We start from the raw sequence: 15,045 nt of genomic DNA, 5'->3' as shown, positions 1-15,045 counted from the left end.
ATAACTCTAGCTAGAAGCTTAAACAGGGCTAGATGTGAACCTTGGGGGCTTTTAACACGTCTTGGGCTTGACGGAACCAATGGTAAGCTGTATGTGGGCTTCAACAGAAAGAATGAGATAAAAGACGGCGTTTCTTGCTGCTAATTCATCAGATGCTAGAACTGAACTTGGGGGGTGAATGTGCATTCTAACTAGTGAAGTTTCCGAAGAGGAAATGTCTAAAAGGCATGGCCATGGCGCCGATTTGTTGCAATGCACACATAAAGGTGCATCGAGGTGGCGATTTGCGGTGACCTCGGCGTTTACATGGCTTTGTTTCAATTAACATCTCTAGGATCAATACTAATCTTCTAATTAAATCTCAGAATGAAGGAAAGCAACAACAAAAACAATAAGGTCAGGACAAAAAGGGTGAGAAAGAATATTAAAAGATAAATTAATATCAAAATATGGTCTGGAGATACATAATCGTGTGGGAGTCGATTATTGCCCGTAACTCAAGTCTGAAGCTTAACCGTGGCTAGATGTTAACCTTGGCAGATTGTTACGCTTCTTGGGCTTGACCGAAACCAATGGTAAGGTGTATGTGGCCTTCAATTTCAAGAACGAAATAGAAGAAAGGTGGGTGGGTGGCAATTCATTGGATTCTATTACCGAACTAGGCGGGTTAATGTGGAGTGTGAGTAGTGGGATTTCTCTTGCGAAAATATTGCGAAATGCGTGGGCTAGGCGGCGATTTGTCGCAATGCACATGTAGGGGCAGCTAGGTGCCGATTTGCGGTGACTTGGTCATTTACCTGCCTTTCCTTCAATTGACATGTCTTGGATGAAGAACAATCTTCTAATTCAACCCAAGAATGAAAACAAACAGCAATAAAAGCTACAAGGTTTAGGGAAAAAAGGTGAGAAAGAATATTAAAAGGGAAATTAAGCACAAAACATAGTTTAGAGATGTATAATCTTTTGTATGTTGATTATTGCCCTTTAACTCTAGCTAGAAGCTTAAACAGGGCTAGATGTGAACCTTGGGGGCTTTTAACACGTCTTGGGCTTGACGGAACCAATGGTAAGCTATATGTGGGCTTCAACTGAAAGAATGAGATAAAAGACGGGGTTTCTTGCTGCTAATTCATCAGATGCTAGAACTGAACTTGGGGGGTGAATGTGCAGTCTAAATAGAGAAGTTTCCAATGAGGAAATGTCTAAAAGGCATGGCCATGGCGCCGATTTGTTGCAATGCACACATGAAGGTGCATCGAGGTGGCGATTTGCGGTGACTTCGGCATTTACATGGCTTTGTTTCAACTAACATCTCTAGGATCAATACTAATCTTCTAATTAAATCTCAGAATGAAGGAAAACAACAATGAAAACAATAAGGTCAAGACAAAAAGGGTGAGAAAGAATAATAAAAGATAAATTAATATCAAAATATGGTCTAGAGATAAATAATCGTGTGGAAGTCGATTATTGCCCTTAACTCAAGTCATAAGCTAAACCGTGGCTAGATGTGAACCTTGGGAGATTGTTACGCTTCTTGGGCTTGACCGAAACCAATGGTAAGGTGTATGTGGCCTTCAATTTCAAGAACGAAGTAGAAGACAGGTGGGTGGGTGGCAATTCGTCGGATTCTATTACTGAACTAGGGGGGATAATGTGGAGTGTGAGTAGTGCGATCTCTCATGCGAAAATATTGCGAAATGCGTGGGCTAGCGGCCGATTGTCGCAATGCACATGTAGGCGCAGCTAGGTGCCGATTTGCGGTGACTTGGTCATTTACCTGGCTTTCCGTCAATTGACATGTCTTGGATGAAGAACAATCTTCTAATTCAACCAAAGAATGAAAACAAACAGCAATAAAAGCTACAAGGTTTAGGGAAAAAAGGTGAGAAAGAATATTAAAAGGGAAATTAAGCACAAAACATAGTTTAGAGATGTATAATCTTGTGCATGTTGATTATTACCCTTTAACTCTAGCTAGAAGCTTAAACAGGGCTAGATGTGAACCTTGGGGGTTTTTAACACGTCTCGGGCTTGACGGAACCAATGGTAAGCTGTATGTGGGCATCAACAGAAAGAATGAGATAAAAGACGGCGTTTCTTGCTGCTAATTCATCAGAGGCTAGAACCGAACTTGTGGGGTGAATGTGCATTCTAACTAGTGAAGTTTCCAATGAGGAAATGTTTAAAAGGCAAGGCCATGGCGCCGATTTGTTGCAATGCACACATGCAGGTGCATCGGAGTGGCAATTTGCGGTGACTTCGGCGTTTACATGGCTTTGTTTCAATTAACATCTCTAGGATCAATACTAATCTTCTAATTAAATCTCAGAATGAAGGAAAACAACAACGAAAACAATAAGGTCAAGACAAAAAGGGTGAGAAAGAATATTAAAAGATAAATTAATATCAAAATATGGCCTAGAGATAAATAATCGTGTGGGAGTCGATTATTGCCCGTAACTCAAGTCAGAAGCTTAACTGTGGTTAGATGTTAACCTTGTCAGATTGTTACGCTTCTTGGGCTTGACCGAAACCAATGGTAAGGTGTATGTGGCCTTCAATTTGAAGAACGAAATAGAAGACAGGTGGGTGGGTGGCAATTCATCGGATTCTATTACCGAACTAGGCGGGTTAATGTGGGGTGTGAGTAGTGGGATTTCTCTTGCGAAAATATTGCGAAATGCGTGGGCTAGGGGGCGATTTGTCGCAATGCACATGTAGGGGCAGCTAGGTGCCGATTTGCGGTGACTTGGTCATTTACCTGCCTTTCCTTCAATTGACATGTCTTGGATGAAGAACAATCTTCTAATTCAACCCAAGAATGAAAACAAACAGCACTAAAAGTTACAAGGTTTAGGGAAAAAAGGTGAGAAAGAATATTAAAAGGGAAATTAAGCACAAAACATAGTTTAGAAATGTATAATCTTGTGTATGTTGATTATTGCCCTTTAGTTCTAGCTAGAAGCTTAAACAAGGCTAGATGTGAACCTTGGGGGCTTTTAACACGTGTTGGGCTTGACGGAACCAATGGTAAGCTATATGTGGGCTTCAACTGAAAGAATGAGATAAAAGACGGAGTTTCTTGCTGCTAATTCATCAAATGCTAGAACTGAACTTGGGGGGTAAATGTGCAGTCTAAATAGAGAAGTTTCCAATGAGGAAATGTCTAAAACGCATGGCCATGGCGCCGATTTGTTGCAATGCACACATGAAGGTGCATCGAGGTGGCGATTTGCGGTGACTTCGGCGTTTACATGGCTTTGTTTCAATTAACATCTCTAGGATCAATACTAATCTTCTAATTAAATCTCAGAATGAAGGAAAATAACAATGAAAACAATAAGGTCAAGACAAAAAGGGTGAGAAAGAATATTAAAAGATAAATTAATATCAAAATATGGTCTAGAGATAAATAATCGTGTGGAAGTCGATTATTGCCCGTAACTCAAGTCATAAGCTTAACCGTGGCTAGATATGAACCTTGGGAGATTGTTACGCTTCTTGGGCTTGACCGAAACCAATGGTAAGGTGTATGTGGCCTTCAATTTCAAGAACGAAATAGAAGACAGGTGGGTGGGTGGCAATTCATCGGATTCTACTACCGAACTAGGCGGGTTAATTTGGAGTGTGAGTAGTGGCATTTCTCTTGCGAAAATATTGTAAAATGCGTGGGCTAGGGGGCGATTTGTCGCAATGCACATGTAGGGGCAGCTAGGTGCCGATTTGCGGTGACTTGGTCATTTACCTGCCTTTCCTTCAATTGACATGTCTTGGATAAAAGACAATCTTCTAATTCAACCCAAGAAGGAAAACAAACAGCAATAAAAGTTACAAGGTTTAGGGAAAAAAGGTGAGAAAGAATATTAAAAGGGAAATTAAGCGCAAAACATAGTTTAGAAATGTATAATCTTGTGTATGTTGATTATTGCCCTTTAACTCTAGCTAGAAGCTTAAACAGGGCTAGATGTGAACCTTGGGGGCTTTCAACACGTCTTGGGCTTGACGGAACCAATGGTAAGCTGTATGTGGGCTTCAACTGAAAGAATGAGACAAAAGACGGGGTTTCTTGCTGCTAATTCATCAGATGCTAGAACTGAACTTGGGGGGTGAATGTACAGTCTAAATAGAGAAGTTTCCAACGAGGAAATGTCTAAAAGGCATGGGCATGGCGCCGATTTGTTGCAATGCACACATGAAGGCGCATCGAGGTGGCGATTTGCGGTGTCTTCGGCGTTTACATGGCTTTGTTTCAATTAACATGTCTAGGATCAATACTAATCTTCTAATTAAATCTTAGAATGAAAGAAAATAACAATGAAAACAATAAGGTCAAGACAAAAAGGGTGAGAAAGAATATTAAAAGATAAATTAATATCAAAATATGGTCTAGAGATAAATAATCGTGTGGAAGTCGATTATTGCCCGTAACTCAAGTCATAAGCTTAACCGTGGCTAGATGTTAACCTTCGGAGATTGTTACGCTTCTTGGGCTTCACCGAAACCAATGGTAAAGTGAATGTGGCCTTCAATTTCAAGAACGAAATAGAAGACAGGTGGGTGGGTGGCAATTCATCGGATTCTATTACCGAACTGGGCGGGTTAATGTGGAGTGTGAGTAGTGGGATTTCTCTTGCGAAAATATTGCGAAATGCGTGGGCTTGGGGGCGATTTGTCGCAATGCACATGTAGGGGCAGCTAGGTGCCGATTTGCGGTGACTTGGTCATTTACCTGCCTTTCCTTCAATTGACATGTCTTGGATGAAGAACAATCTTCTAATACAGCCCAAGAATGATGACAAACAGCAATGAAAGCCACAAGGTTTAGGCAAAAAAGGTGAGAAGGAATATTAAAATTGAAATTAAGCACAAAACATGGTTTAGAGATGAATAATCATGTGAGTGTTGACTGTTGACCTTTAACTCTAGCTAGAAGCTTAAACATGGCTAGATGTGAACTTTGGGGGCCTGTTACACGTCTTGAGTTTAACGGAAACCAATGGTAAGCTGTATGTGGGCTTCAACAGAAAGAATGAGATAAAAGACGGGGTGTCTTGCTGCTAATTCATCAGATGCTAGAACTGAACTTGGGGGGGCGGGGAATGTGCGGTGTAAATAGTGAACTTTCCACTGAGGAAATGTATAAAAGGCATGGGCATGGTGCCGATTTGTTGCAATGCAAACGTGAAGGTGCACCCAATTGGCGATTTGCGGTGACGTCGGCGTTTAAATGGTTTTGTTTCAATTAACATGTCTTGGATCAATACTAATCTTCTAATTAAATCTCAGAATGATAGAAAACAACGACGAAAACAATAAGGTCAAGATAAAAAGGGTGAGAAAGAGTTTTAAAAGATAAATTAATATCAAAATATGGTCTAGAGATAAATGATCGTGTGGAAGTCGATTATTGGCCTTAACTCAAGTCATAAGCTTAACCGTGGCTAGATGTGTACCTTGGGAGATTGTTACGCTTCTTGGGCTTGACCGAAACCAATGGTAAGGTGTATGTGGGCTTCAATTTCAAGAACGAAGTAGAAGACAAGTGGGTGGGTGGCAATTCGTCGGATTCTATTACCGAACTACGGGGGTTAATGTGGAGTGTGAGTAGTGGGATTTCTCTTGCAAAAATATTGCGAAATGCGTGGGCTAGGGTCCGATTGTCGCAATGCACATGTAGGGGCAGCTAGGTGCCGATTTGCAGTGACTTGGTCGTTTACCTGGCTTTCCGTCAATTGACATGTCTTGGATGAAGAACAATCTTCTAATTCAACCCGAGAATGAAAACAAACAGCAATAAAAGCTACAAGGTTTCGGGAAAAAAGGTGAGAAAGAATATTAAAAGGGAAATTAAGCACAAAACAAAGTTTAGAGATGTATAATCTTGTGTATGTTGATTATTGCCCTTTATCTCTAGCTAGAAGCTTAAACAGGGCTAGATGTGAACCTTCTGGGGCTTTTAACACGTCTTGGGCTTGACGGAACCAATGGTAAGTTCTATGTGGGCTTCAACTGAAAGAATGAGATAAAAGACGGGGTTTCTTGCTGCTAATTCATCAGATGCTAGAACTGAACATGGGGGTTAATGTGCATTCTAACTAGTGAAGTTTCCAATGAGGAAATGTCTAAAAGGCATGGCCATGGCGCCGATTTTATCGCAATGCAAACATGACGGTGCATCGAGGTGGCGATTTGCGGTGACTTCGGCGTTTACGTGGCTTTGTTTCAATTAACATCTCTAGGATCAATACTAATCTTCTAATTAAATCTCAGAATGAAGGAAAATAACAATGAAAACAATAAGGTCAAGACAAAAAGGGTGAGAAAGAATATTAAAAGATAAATTAATATCAAAATATGGTCTAGAGATAAATGATCGTGTGGAAGTCGATTATTGGCCTTAACTCAAGTCATAAGCTTAACCGTGGCTAGATGTGTACCTTGGGAGATTGTTACGCTTCTTGGGCTTGACCGAAACCAATGGTAAGGTGTATGTGGGCTTCAATTTCAAGAACGAAGTAGAAGACAAGTGGGTCGGTGGCAATTCATCGGATTCTATTACCGAACTAGGCGGGTTAATGTGGAGTGTGAGTAGTGGGATTTCTCTGGCGAAAATATTGCAAAATGCGTGGGCTAGGGGGCGATTTGTCGCAATGCACATGTAGGGGCAGCTAGGTGCCAATTTACGGTGACTTGGTCACTTACCTGCCTTTCCTTCAATTGACATGTCTTCGATGAAGAACAATCTTCTAATTCAACTCAAGAATGAAAAGAAACAACAATAAAGGTTACAAGGTTTAGGGAAGAAGGGTGAGAAAGCATATTAAAAGGGAAATTAAGCACAAAACATAGTTTAGACATGTATAATCTTGTGTATGTTGATTATTGCCCTTTAACTCTAGCTAGAAGCTTAAACAGGGCTAGATGTGAACCTTGGGGGCTTTTAACACGTCTTGGGCTTGACGGAACTAATGGTAAGTTGTATGTGGGCTTCAACTGAAAGAATGAGATAAAAGACGGGGTTTCTTCCTGCTAATTCATCAGATGCTAGAACTGAACTTGGGGGGTGAATGTGCAGTCTAAATAGAGAAGTTTCCAATGAGGAAATGTCTAAAAGGCATGGGCATGGCGCCGATTTGTTGCAATGCACACATGGAGGTGCATCGAGGTGGCGATTTGCGATGACTTCGGCGTTTACATGGCTTTGTTTCTATTAACATGTCTTGGATCAATACTAATCTTCTAATTAAATCTTAGAATGAGGGAAAACAACAATGAAAACAATAAGGTCAAGATAAAAAGGGTGAGAAAGAATATTAAAAGATAAATTAATATCAAAATATGGTCTAGAGATAAATAATCATGTGGAAGTCGATTATTGCCCTTAACTCAAGTCATAAGCTTAACCGCTGCTAGATGTGAACCTTGGGAGATTGTTACGCTTCTTGGGCTTGACCAAAACCAATGGTAAGGTGTATGTGGCCTTCAATTTCAGGAACGAAATTGAAGACAGGTGGGTGGGTGGCAATTCATCGGATTCTGTTACCGGACTAGGCGGGTTAATGTGGAGTGTGAGTAGTGGGATTTCTCTTGCGAAAATATTGCGAAATGCGTAGGTTAGGGGCCGATTTGTCGCAATGCACATGTAGAGGCAGCTAGGTGCCGATTTGCGTTGACTTGGTCATTTACCAGCCTTTCCTTCATTTGACATGTCTTGGACGAAGAACAATCTTCTAATTCAACCCAAGAATGATGACAAACAGCAATAAAAGCCACAAGGTTTAGGCAAAAACGGTGAGAAGGAATATTAAAAGTGAAATTAAGCACAAAACATGGTTTAGAGATGAATAATCATGTGGGTGTTGATTGTTGACCTTTCACTCTAGCTAGAAGCTTAAACAGGGCTAGATGTGAACCTTGGGGGCTTTTAACACGTCTTGGGCTTGACGGAACCAATGGTAAGCTGTATGTGGGCTTCACCTGAAAGAATGAGATAAAAGACGGGGTTTCATGCTGCTAATTCATCAGATGCTAGAACTAAACTTGGGGGGTGAATATGGAGTCTAAATAGAGAAGTTTCCAATGAGGAAATGTCTAAAAGGCATGGGCATGGCGCCGATTTGTTGCAATGCACACATTAAGGCACATCGAGGTGGCGATTTGCGGTGACTTCGGCTTTTACATGGCTTTGTTTCTAATAACATGTCTTGGATCAATACTAATCTTCTAATTAAATCTTAGAATGAAGGAAAACAACAATGAAAACAATAAGGTCAATATAAAAAGGGTGAGAAAGAATATTAATAGATAAATTAATATCAAAATATGGTCTAGAGATAAATAATCATGTGGAAGTCGATTATTGCCCTTAACTCAAGTCATAAGCTTAACCGCTGCTAGATGTGAACCTTGGGAGATTGTTACACTTCTTGGGCTTGACCAAAACCAATGGTAAGGTGTATGTGGCCTTCAATTTCAAGAACGAAATAGAAGACAGGTGGGTGGATGGCAATTCATCGGATTCTATTACCGAACTAGGCGGGTTAATGTGGAGTGTGGGTAGTGGGATTTCTCTTGCGAAAATATTGCAAAATGCGTGGGTTAGGGGCCGATTTGTCGCAATGCACATGTAGAGGCAGCTAGGTGCCGATTTTCGCTGACTTGGTCATTTACCAGCCTTTCCTTCAATTGACATGTCTTGGACGAAGAACAATCTTCTAATTCAACCCAAGAATGATGACAAACAGCAATAAAAGCCACAAGGTTTAGGCAAAAAAGGTGAGAAGGAATATTAAAAGTGAAATTAAGCACAAAACATGGTTTAGAGATGAATAATCATGTGGGTGTTGATTGTTGACCTTTAACTCTAGCTAGAAGCTTAAACAGGGCTAGATGTGAACCTTGGGGGCTTTTAACACGTCTTGGGCTTGACGGAACCAATGGTAAGCTGTATGTGGGCTTCAACTGAAAGAATGAGATAAAAGACGGGGTTTCTTGCTGCTAATTCATCAGATGCTAGAACTGAACTTGGGGGGTGAATGTGGAGTCTAAATAGAGAAGTTTCCAATGAGGAAATGTCTAAAAGGCATGGGCATGGCGCCGATTTGTTGCAATGCACACATTAAGGCGCATCGAGGTGGCGATTTGCGGTGACTTCGGCGTTTACGTGGCTTTGTTTCTAGTAACATGTCTTGGATCAATACTAATCTTCTAATTAAATCTTAGAATGAAGGAAAACAACAATGAAAACAATAAGGTCAATATAAAAAGGGTGAGAAAGAATATTATAGATAAATTAATATCAAAATATGGTCTAGAGATAAATAATCATGTGGAAGTCGATTATTGCCCTTAACTCAAGTCATAAGCTTCACCGCTGCTCGATGTGAACCTTGGGAGATTGTTACGCTTCTTGGGCTTGACCAAAACCAATGGTAAGGTGTATGTGGCCTTCAATTTCAAGAACGAAATAGAAGACAGGTGGGTGGATGGCAATTCATCGGATTCTATTACCGAACTAGGCGGGTTAATGTGGAGTGTGAGTAGTGGGATTTCTCTTGCGAAAATATTGCGAAATGCGTGGGTTAGGGGCCGATTTGTCGCAATGCACATGTAGAGGCAGCTAGGTGCCGATTTGCGTTGACTTGGTCATTTACCAGCCCTCCCTTCAATTGACATGTCTTGGACGAAGAACAATCTTCTAATTCAACCCAAGAATGATGACAAACAGCAATAAAAGCCACAAGGTTTAGGCAAAAAAGGTGAGAAGGAATATTAAAAGTGAAATTAAGCACAAAAACATGGTTTAGAGATGAATAATCATGTGGGTGTTGATTGTTGACCTTTAACTCTAGCTGGAAGCTTAAACAGGGCTAGATGTGAACCTTGGGGGCTTTTAACACGTCTTGGGCTTGACGGAACCAATGGTAAGCTGTATGTGGGCTTCAACTGAAAGAATGAGATAAAAGACGGGGTTTCTTGCTGCTAATTCATCAGATGCTAGAACTGAACTTGGGGGGTGAATGTGGAGTCTAAATAGAGAAGTTTCCGATGAGGAAATGTCTAAAAGGCATGGGCATGGCGCCGATTTGTTGCAATGCACACATTAAGGCGCATCGAGGTGGCGATTTGCGGTGACTTCGGCGTTTACATGGCTTTGTTTCTAGTAACATGTCTTGGATCAATACTAATCTTCTAATTAAATCTTAGAATGAAGGAAAACAACAATGAAAACAATAAGGTCAATATAAAAAGGGTGAGAAAGAATATTAATAGATAAATTAATATCAAAATATGGTCTAGAGATAAATAATCTTGTGGAAGTCGATTATTGCCCTTAACTCAAGTCATAAGCTTAACCGCTGCTAGATGTGAACCTTGGGAGATTGTTACGCTTCTTGGGCTTGACCAAAACCAATGGTAAGGTGTATGTGGCCTTCAATTTCAAGAACGAAATAGAAGACAGGTGGGTGGATGGCAATTCATCGGATTCTATTACCGAACTGGGCGGGTTAATGTGGAGTGTGAGTAGTGGGATTTCTCTTGCGAAAATATTGCGAAATGCGTGGGTTAGGGGCCGATTTGTCGCAATGCACATGTAGAGGCAGCTAGGTGCCGATTTGCATTGACTTGGTCATTTACCAGCCTTTCCTTCAATTGACATGTCTTGGACGAAGAACAATTGATGTGAACCCCAATCGACTCGCTTTGAGACCCAACAACAATATTGGAAAAACAAACCCAAGAACGCCAAACTCAAGTCTATGGATGGAGAATTTAGACCCGTTGAGAACTCGTTTCAAGAACCTAGATTATATCAAAATCTAGACCCGTTGAAATCCCGTCTCAAGAACCCAAATTACGAGGAGGAACGCCACAAAGGTTGTGATTTACCTTTGATAAGTTCAAGAGTTCCATGTGGCAACACTTTAGATTTGGCCTTCCTACATGTAATGCACCTGCCACAAATGCGAGTGACATCTCTCTTCATCTTAGGCCAAAAGAAATGTTCATGCAAAATATCCAAAGTCTTCTTGACACCAAAGTGTCCCATTAATCCACCACCATGTGCCTCACGCACTAGTAATTCACGCATAGAACAACCTGGCACACAAAGTTTGTTTTCTTTAAACAAGTAACCCTCATGCTTGTAAAACTTACCAAATGCCACCTTATCACATGCCACGTACACATTAGAGAAGTCAGCGTCATCGGCATATAGGTCTTTCACATATTCAAACCCAAGCATCTTAGCACTCATAGAAGTAAGAAGTACATACCTTCGAGATAAAGCATCAGCAACAATGTTCTCCTTACCTTGCTTGTAACAGATGACATATGGAAATGTCTCAATGTATTCCATCCAACGAGCATGCCTTTTATTCAACTTACCTTGACCCTTGAGATGCTTTAATGATTCATGATCGGTGTGGATCACAAATTCCCTAGGCCATAGGTAGTGCTGCCAAGTCTCCAATGCACGAACAAGAGCATAAAGCTCTTTGTCATAAGTAGGGTACTTGAGTGAGGCCCCACTTAACTTTTCACTGAAGAAAGCTATGGGCCGCCTATCCTGCATCAAAACAGCTCCAATCCCTATACCTGAGGCATCACATTCAATCTCAAAAGCTTTGTTAAAATCAGGTAATGCTAGCACAGGTGCAGAGCACAACCTTTCTTTAATGGTGGCAAAAGCATTCTCTTGACTACCCCCCTAATGAAACCCAACATTCTTTTTAATGACTTCAGTGAGTGGTGCAGCAATGGTGCTAAAATCTTTAACAAAACGCCGATAAAAACTAGCTAAACCATGAAAGCTTCTTACCTCAGTGATACTCTTTGGCGTTGGTCACTCCTTGATGGCCTTGACTTTCTCTTCATCCACCTTAATACCCTTTGTACTAACAACATATCCAAGAAAAACAACTCTTTCCATGCAAAAGGTACATTTCTTGAAATTAGCATACAACTTTTCACATCTCAACACATCAAACACATATCTCAAATGCTCAATATGCTCATTTAAGTCCTTGCTGTACACTAGGATATCATCAAAATACACAACCACAAACTTGCCAATGAATGCACGTAGGACATGGTTCATCAATCTCATGAAAGTACTAGGCGCATTTGTAAGTCCAAATGGCATAACCAACCATTCATAAAGGCCATACTTTGTCTTAAAAGCAGTTTTCCATTCATCACCCTCTTTCATTCTAATTTGATGGTACCCACTTTTAAGATCAATTTTACTAAAAATACAAGAGCCATGCAATTCATCAAGCATATCATCTAATCTAGGAATGGGATGCCGATACTTTACCGTAATATTGTTGACCGCCCTGCAATCAACACACATTCTCCACGTCCCATCCTTCTTTGGCACTAATAGCACTGGTACTGCACATGGGCTCATGCTCTCCCTCACGTACCCCTTGCTCATCAAGTCCTCAACTTGCCTCTGAAGTTCCTTTGTCTCCTTTGGATTACTCCTATAGGTTGGTCGGTTTGGAATAGCAGCTCCAGGTACAAAATCAATCTGATGCTCAATGCCTCTAATGGGTGGCAACTCATTAGGCATCTCCTCTGGGAATACATCATCAAACTCCTACAACAAGGAAATAGCCAAACTAGGAAGAGACTGGTGAGTGTCATCAAGAGTAAGATAAGACTCTTTATAGACAAGAAAAATCATAGGGCGATCTGCGAAGAAAGCCCTCTTAACCTCACTCTCTCTGGCATAGAAACTCACTTTTGTCTTTCCTTTTCTCTCTGCAGACTCTCTTTCTTTTTTCTCTCGTGGCTCTACTCTTTTTTCTCTACTCTCAGCCACATCTCTACTTTCTTTTTCACTCTTTTTGTTGTGCTCATTTTCACTATCACTCTTTCTTTTCTGCTCAATCTCTTTTTCACTCATTCTTTTTTGATCACTCTCATTTTCACTCTTTCTTTTTTGATCACTCGCATTTTCACTCTTTCTTTTCTGAGCAACCTCACTTTTCAGTTTCAATTGGTCTTCATAGACCTGGCTTGGAGTTAAAGGAGCAAGCTTGATTGTTTTACCCTCCTTTACAAAGCTGTACATGTTTTTGAACCCATCATGTGTCACCCTCCTATCATATTGCCACGGCCTCCCCAACAAAATATGGCCAGCATGCATAGGCACAACATCACAAAGCATCTCATCCTGATACCTTCCAATTGAAAAAGGAACTAACACTTGTCTATCCACCCTAACTTCCCCACAATCATTCAACCACTGCAATTTGTATGGTCTAGAGTGTTTTAAGGTTGGTAAATTCAATTTCTCAACCAAAGTAGTGCTAGCCACATTAGTACAACTCCCTCCATCAATAATCATACTACATACTTTGCTGTTGATGTGACATCTAGTATGGAAAATGTTATCTCTCTGTTGCTCGGCATCATCCACCTTAATGTGTGTGTTGAGAGCACGCCTAGCAACAAGAGACTCACTCACAGCATATATCACTCCTTCGTCATCACTAGCATCAACTAACTCGGGCACTCCATCACGATCATCCTCACTCTCAGTCATCACCTCCCCATTGTCACGCATAATCATCACTCGCCTATTTGGACATTGAGAAGCAATGTGCCCTGAACCCAAACACTTAAAACATTTAATATCTCTATTCCTTGAAGGTTGAGATTCTACCTTGGCTTTGCTGCTAGGTCCCTCATCTTTGCCCTTAGGTGGTTCGATCTTTCTCTTTGCTTCAGCAGGATCATTCCTATCCCACTTTGATTTCCAAGTAGTGCTAGGAACCGAAGTGTACCTTGCTGTCCCTTTTCTCTTTAATTGCCTCTCCACCTTCATAGCCATGTGCACCATGTCCTCTATCTCCACATAATGTTGCAATTCAACTACATTGGCTACATCTCTATTCAAACCACTCAAAAATCTAGCCATGGTGGCCTCCCGGTCCTCCTCTACATTAGCCCGAATCATAGCCACCTCCATCTCCTTATGGTAATCCTCCACACTCCTAAACCCCTGTGTAAGATTTTGGAGCTTTTGATAAAGGTCCCTATAGTAGTGACTAGGTACAAATCTCCGCCTCATGAGAGCTTTCAACTCTCCCCATGTCTCTATAGGCCTCTCATGATTCCTTCTCCTAGTGGTCACTAATTGATCCCACCAAATAATAGCATAATCAGTGAATTCAATTACTGCCAACTTTACTTTCTTCTCCTCAGAGTAATTATGACAATCAAATACCAAATCTATTTTTTTCTCCCACTCTAGATAAACCTCTGGGTCAGTTCTACCTTGGAAAGATGGTATTGTCATTTTGATGCTCCCCAAGTCTCTATCGACACCATCCCGACCCCCTAGGTTCCCCTCAAATCCTCTTTCACGCCTAACTCCTCTATGTCTACCCAACCCAATTTCAGATGTTAGGTCTTCCTCATCCTCATCATCTCCTTCATTCTCATATGCATTTTCAACCCTAGGCTCACGTCGCCTCCGATTTCTCCCACCTTGCAAATTTCTAATCTCTGCTTGTTGTTGATTCATCCTATCCTCCATTTGTCCCAATAGCATGTTCATTCGCTCAAACTGTTGTTGCATGGCTTGCAACACAAATGAGTTATCTGCTATCCCCTTGGGTGATGAGCCACTGCGGTGAGACATTGTAATGTGCAGCAAAAAGAAAATGTTAGCAGAAAAAAAAGGACCTCACACGCTCCCTTACGTGTTTACACTCAAATGATGGCACTTCACTCGTGTTTTTCACTCTGAATTGGCTTTTTTTTTTTCGATAATAATCTCACACTCTCTTGCCTTTTACCTCTAGTTTTCCCACTCAAGTTCTTTCAGAACTAATTGAACTCAATCAAGACAAAGCAACCTTGTTTAATCCCAACTAGCAATTAGATCCAAGAAACAAGAACAAGAGAAACACGGAAGGAAAGAAACGACACGAGAATCACGGAAATTATACGAATGGAAGAGTGACTGTAACACAAAATACCAACTATAATGAAGGATGCACAACCCCTATGATGAAAGGCTCAAGA

At 40.9% G+C, this 15,045-nt stretch overlaps 1 pseudogene; it reads right to left on the bottom strand.

Annotated features, from left to right (window-relative positions):
* The window catches only part of LOC122304749, a 162,674-nt pseudogene extending 148,456 nt beyond the window's left edge, over positions 1-14,218 (bottom strand).
* Positions 14,219-15,045: the final 827 nt, after the last annotated feature.

Source organism: Carya illinoinensis, chromosome 3, assembly GCF_018687715.1.
Source record: "Carya illinoinensis cultivar Pawnee chromosome 3, C.illinoinensisPawnee_v1, whole genome shotgun sequence".
Taxonomy (NCBI): Eukaryota; Viridiplantae; Streptophyta; class Magnoliopsida; order Fagales; family Juglandaceae; genus Carya; species Carya illinoinensis.
Note: the sequence above shows the minus strand (reverse complement) of the source record. Positions and strands in the feature narration are given on the sequence as shown.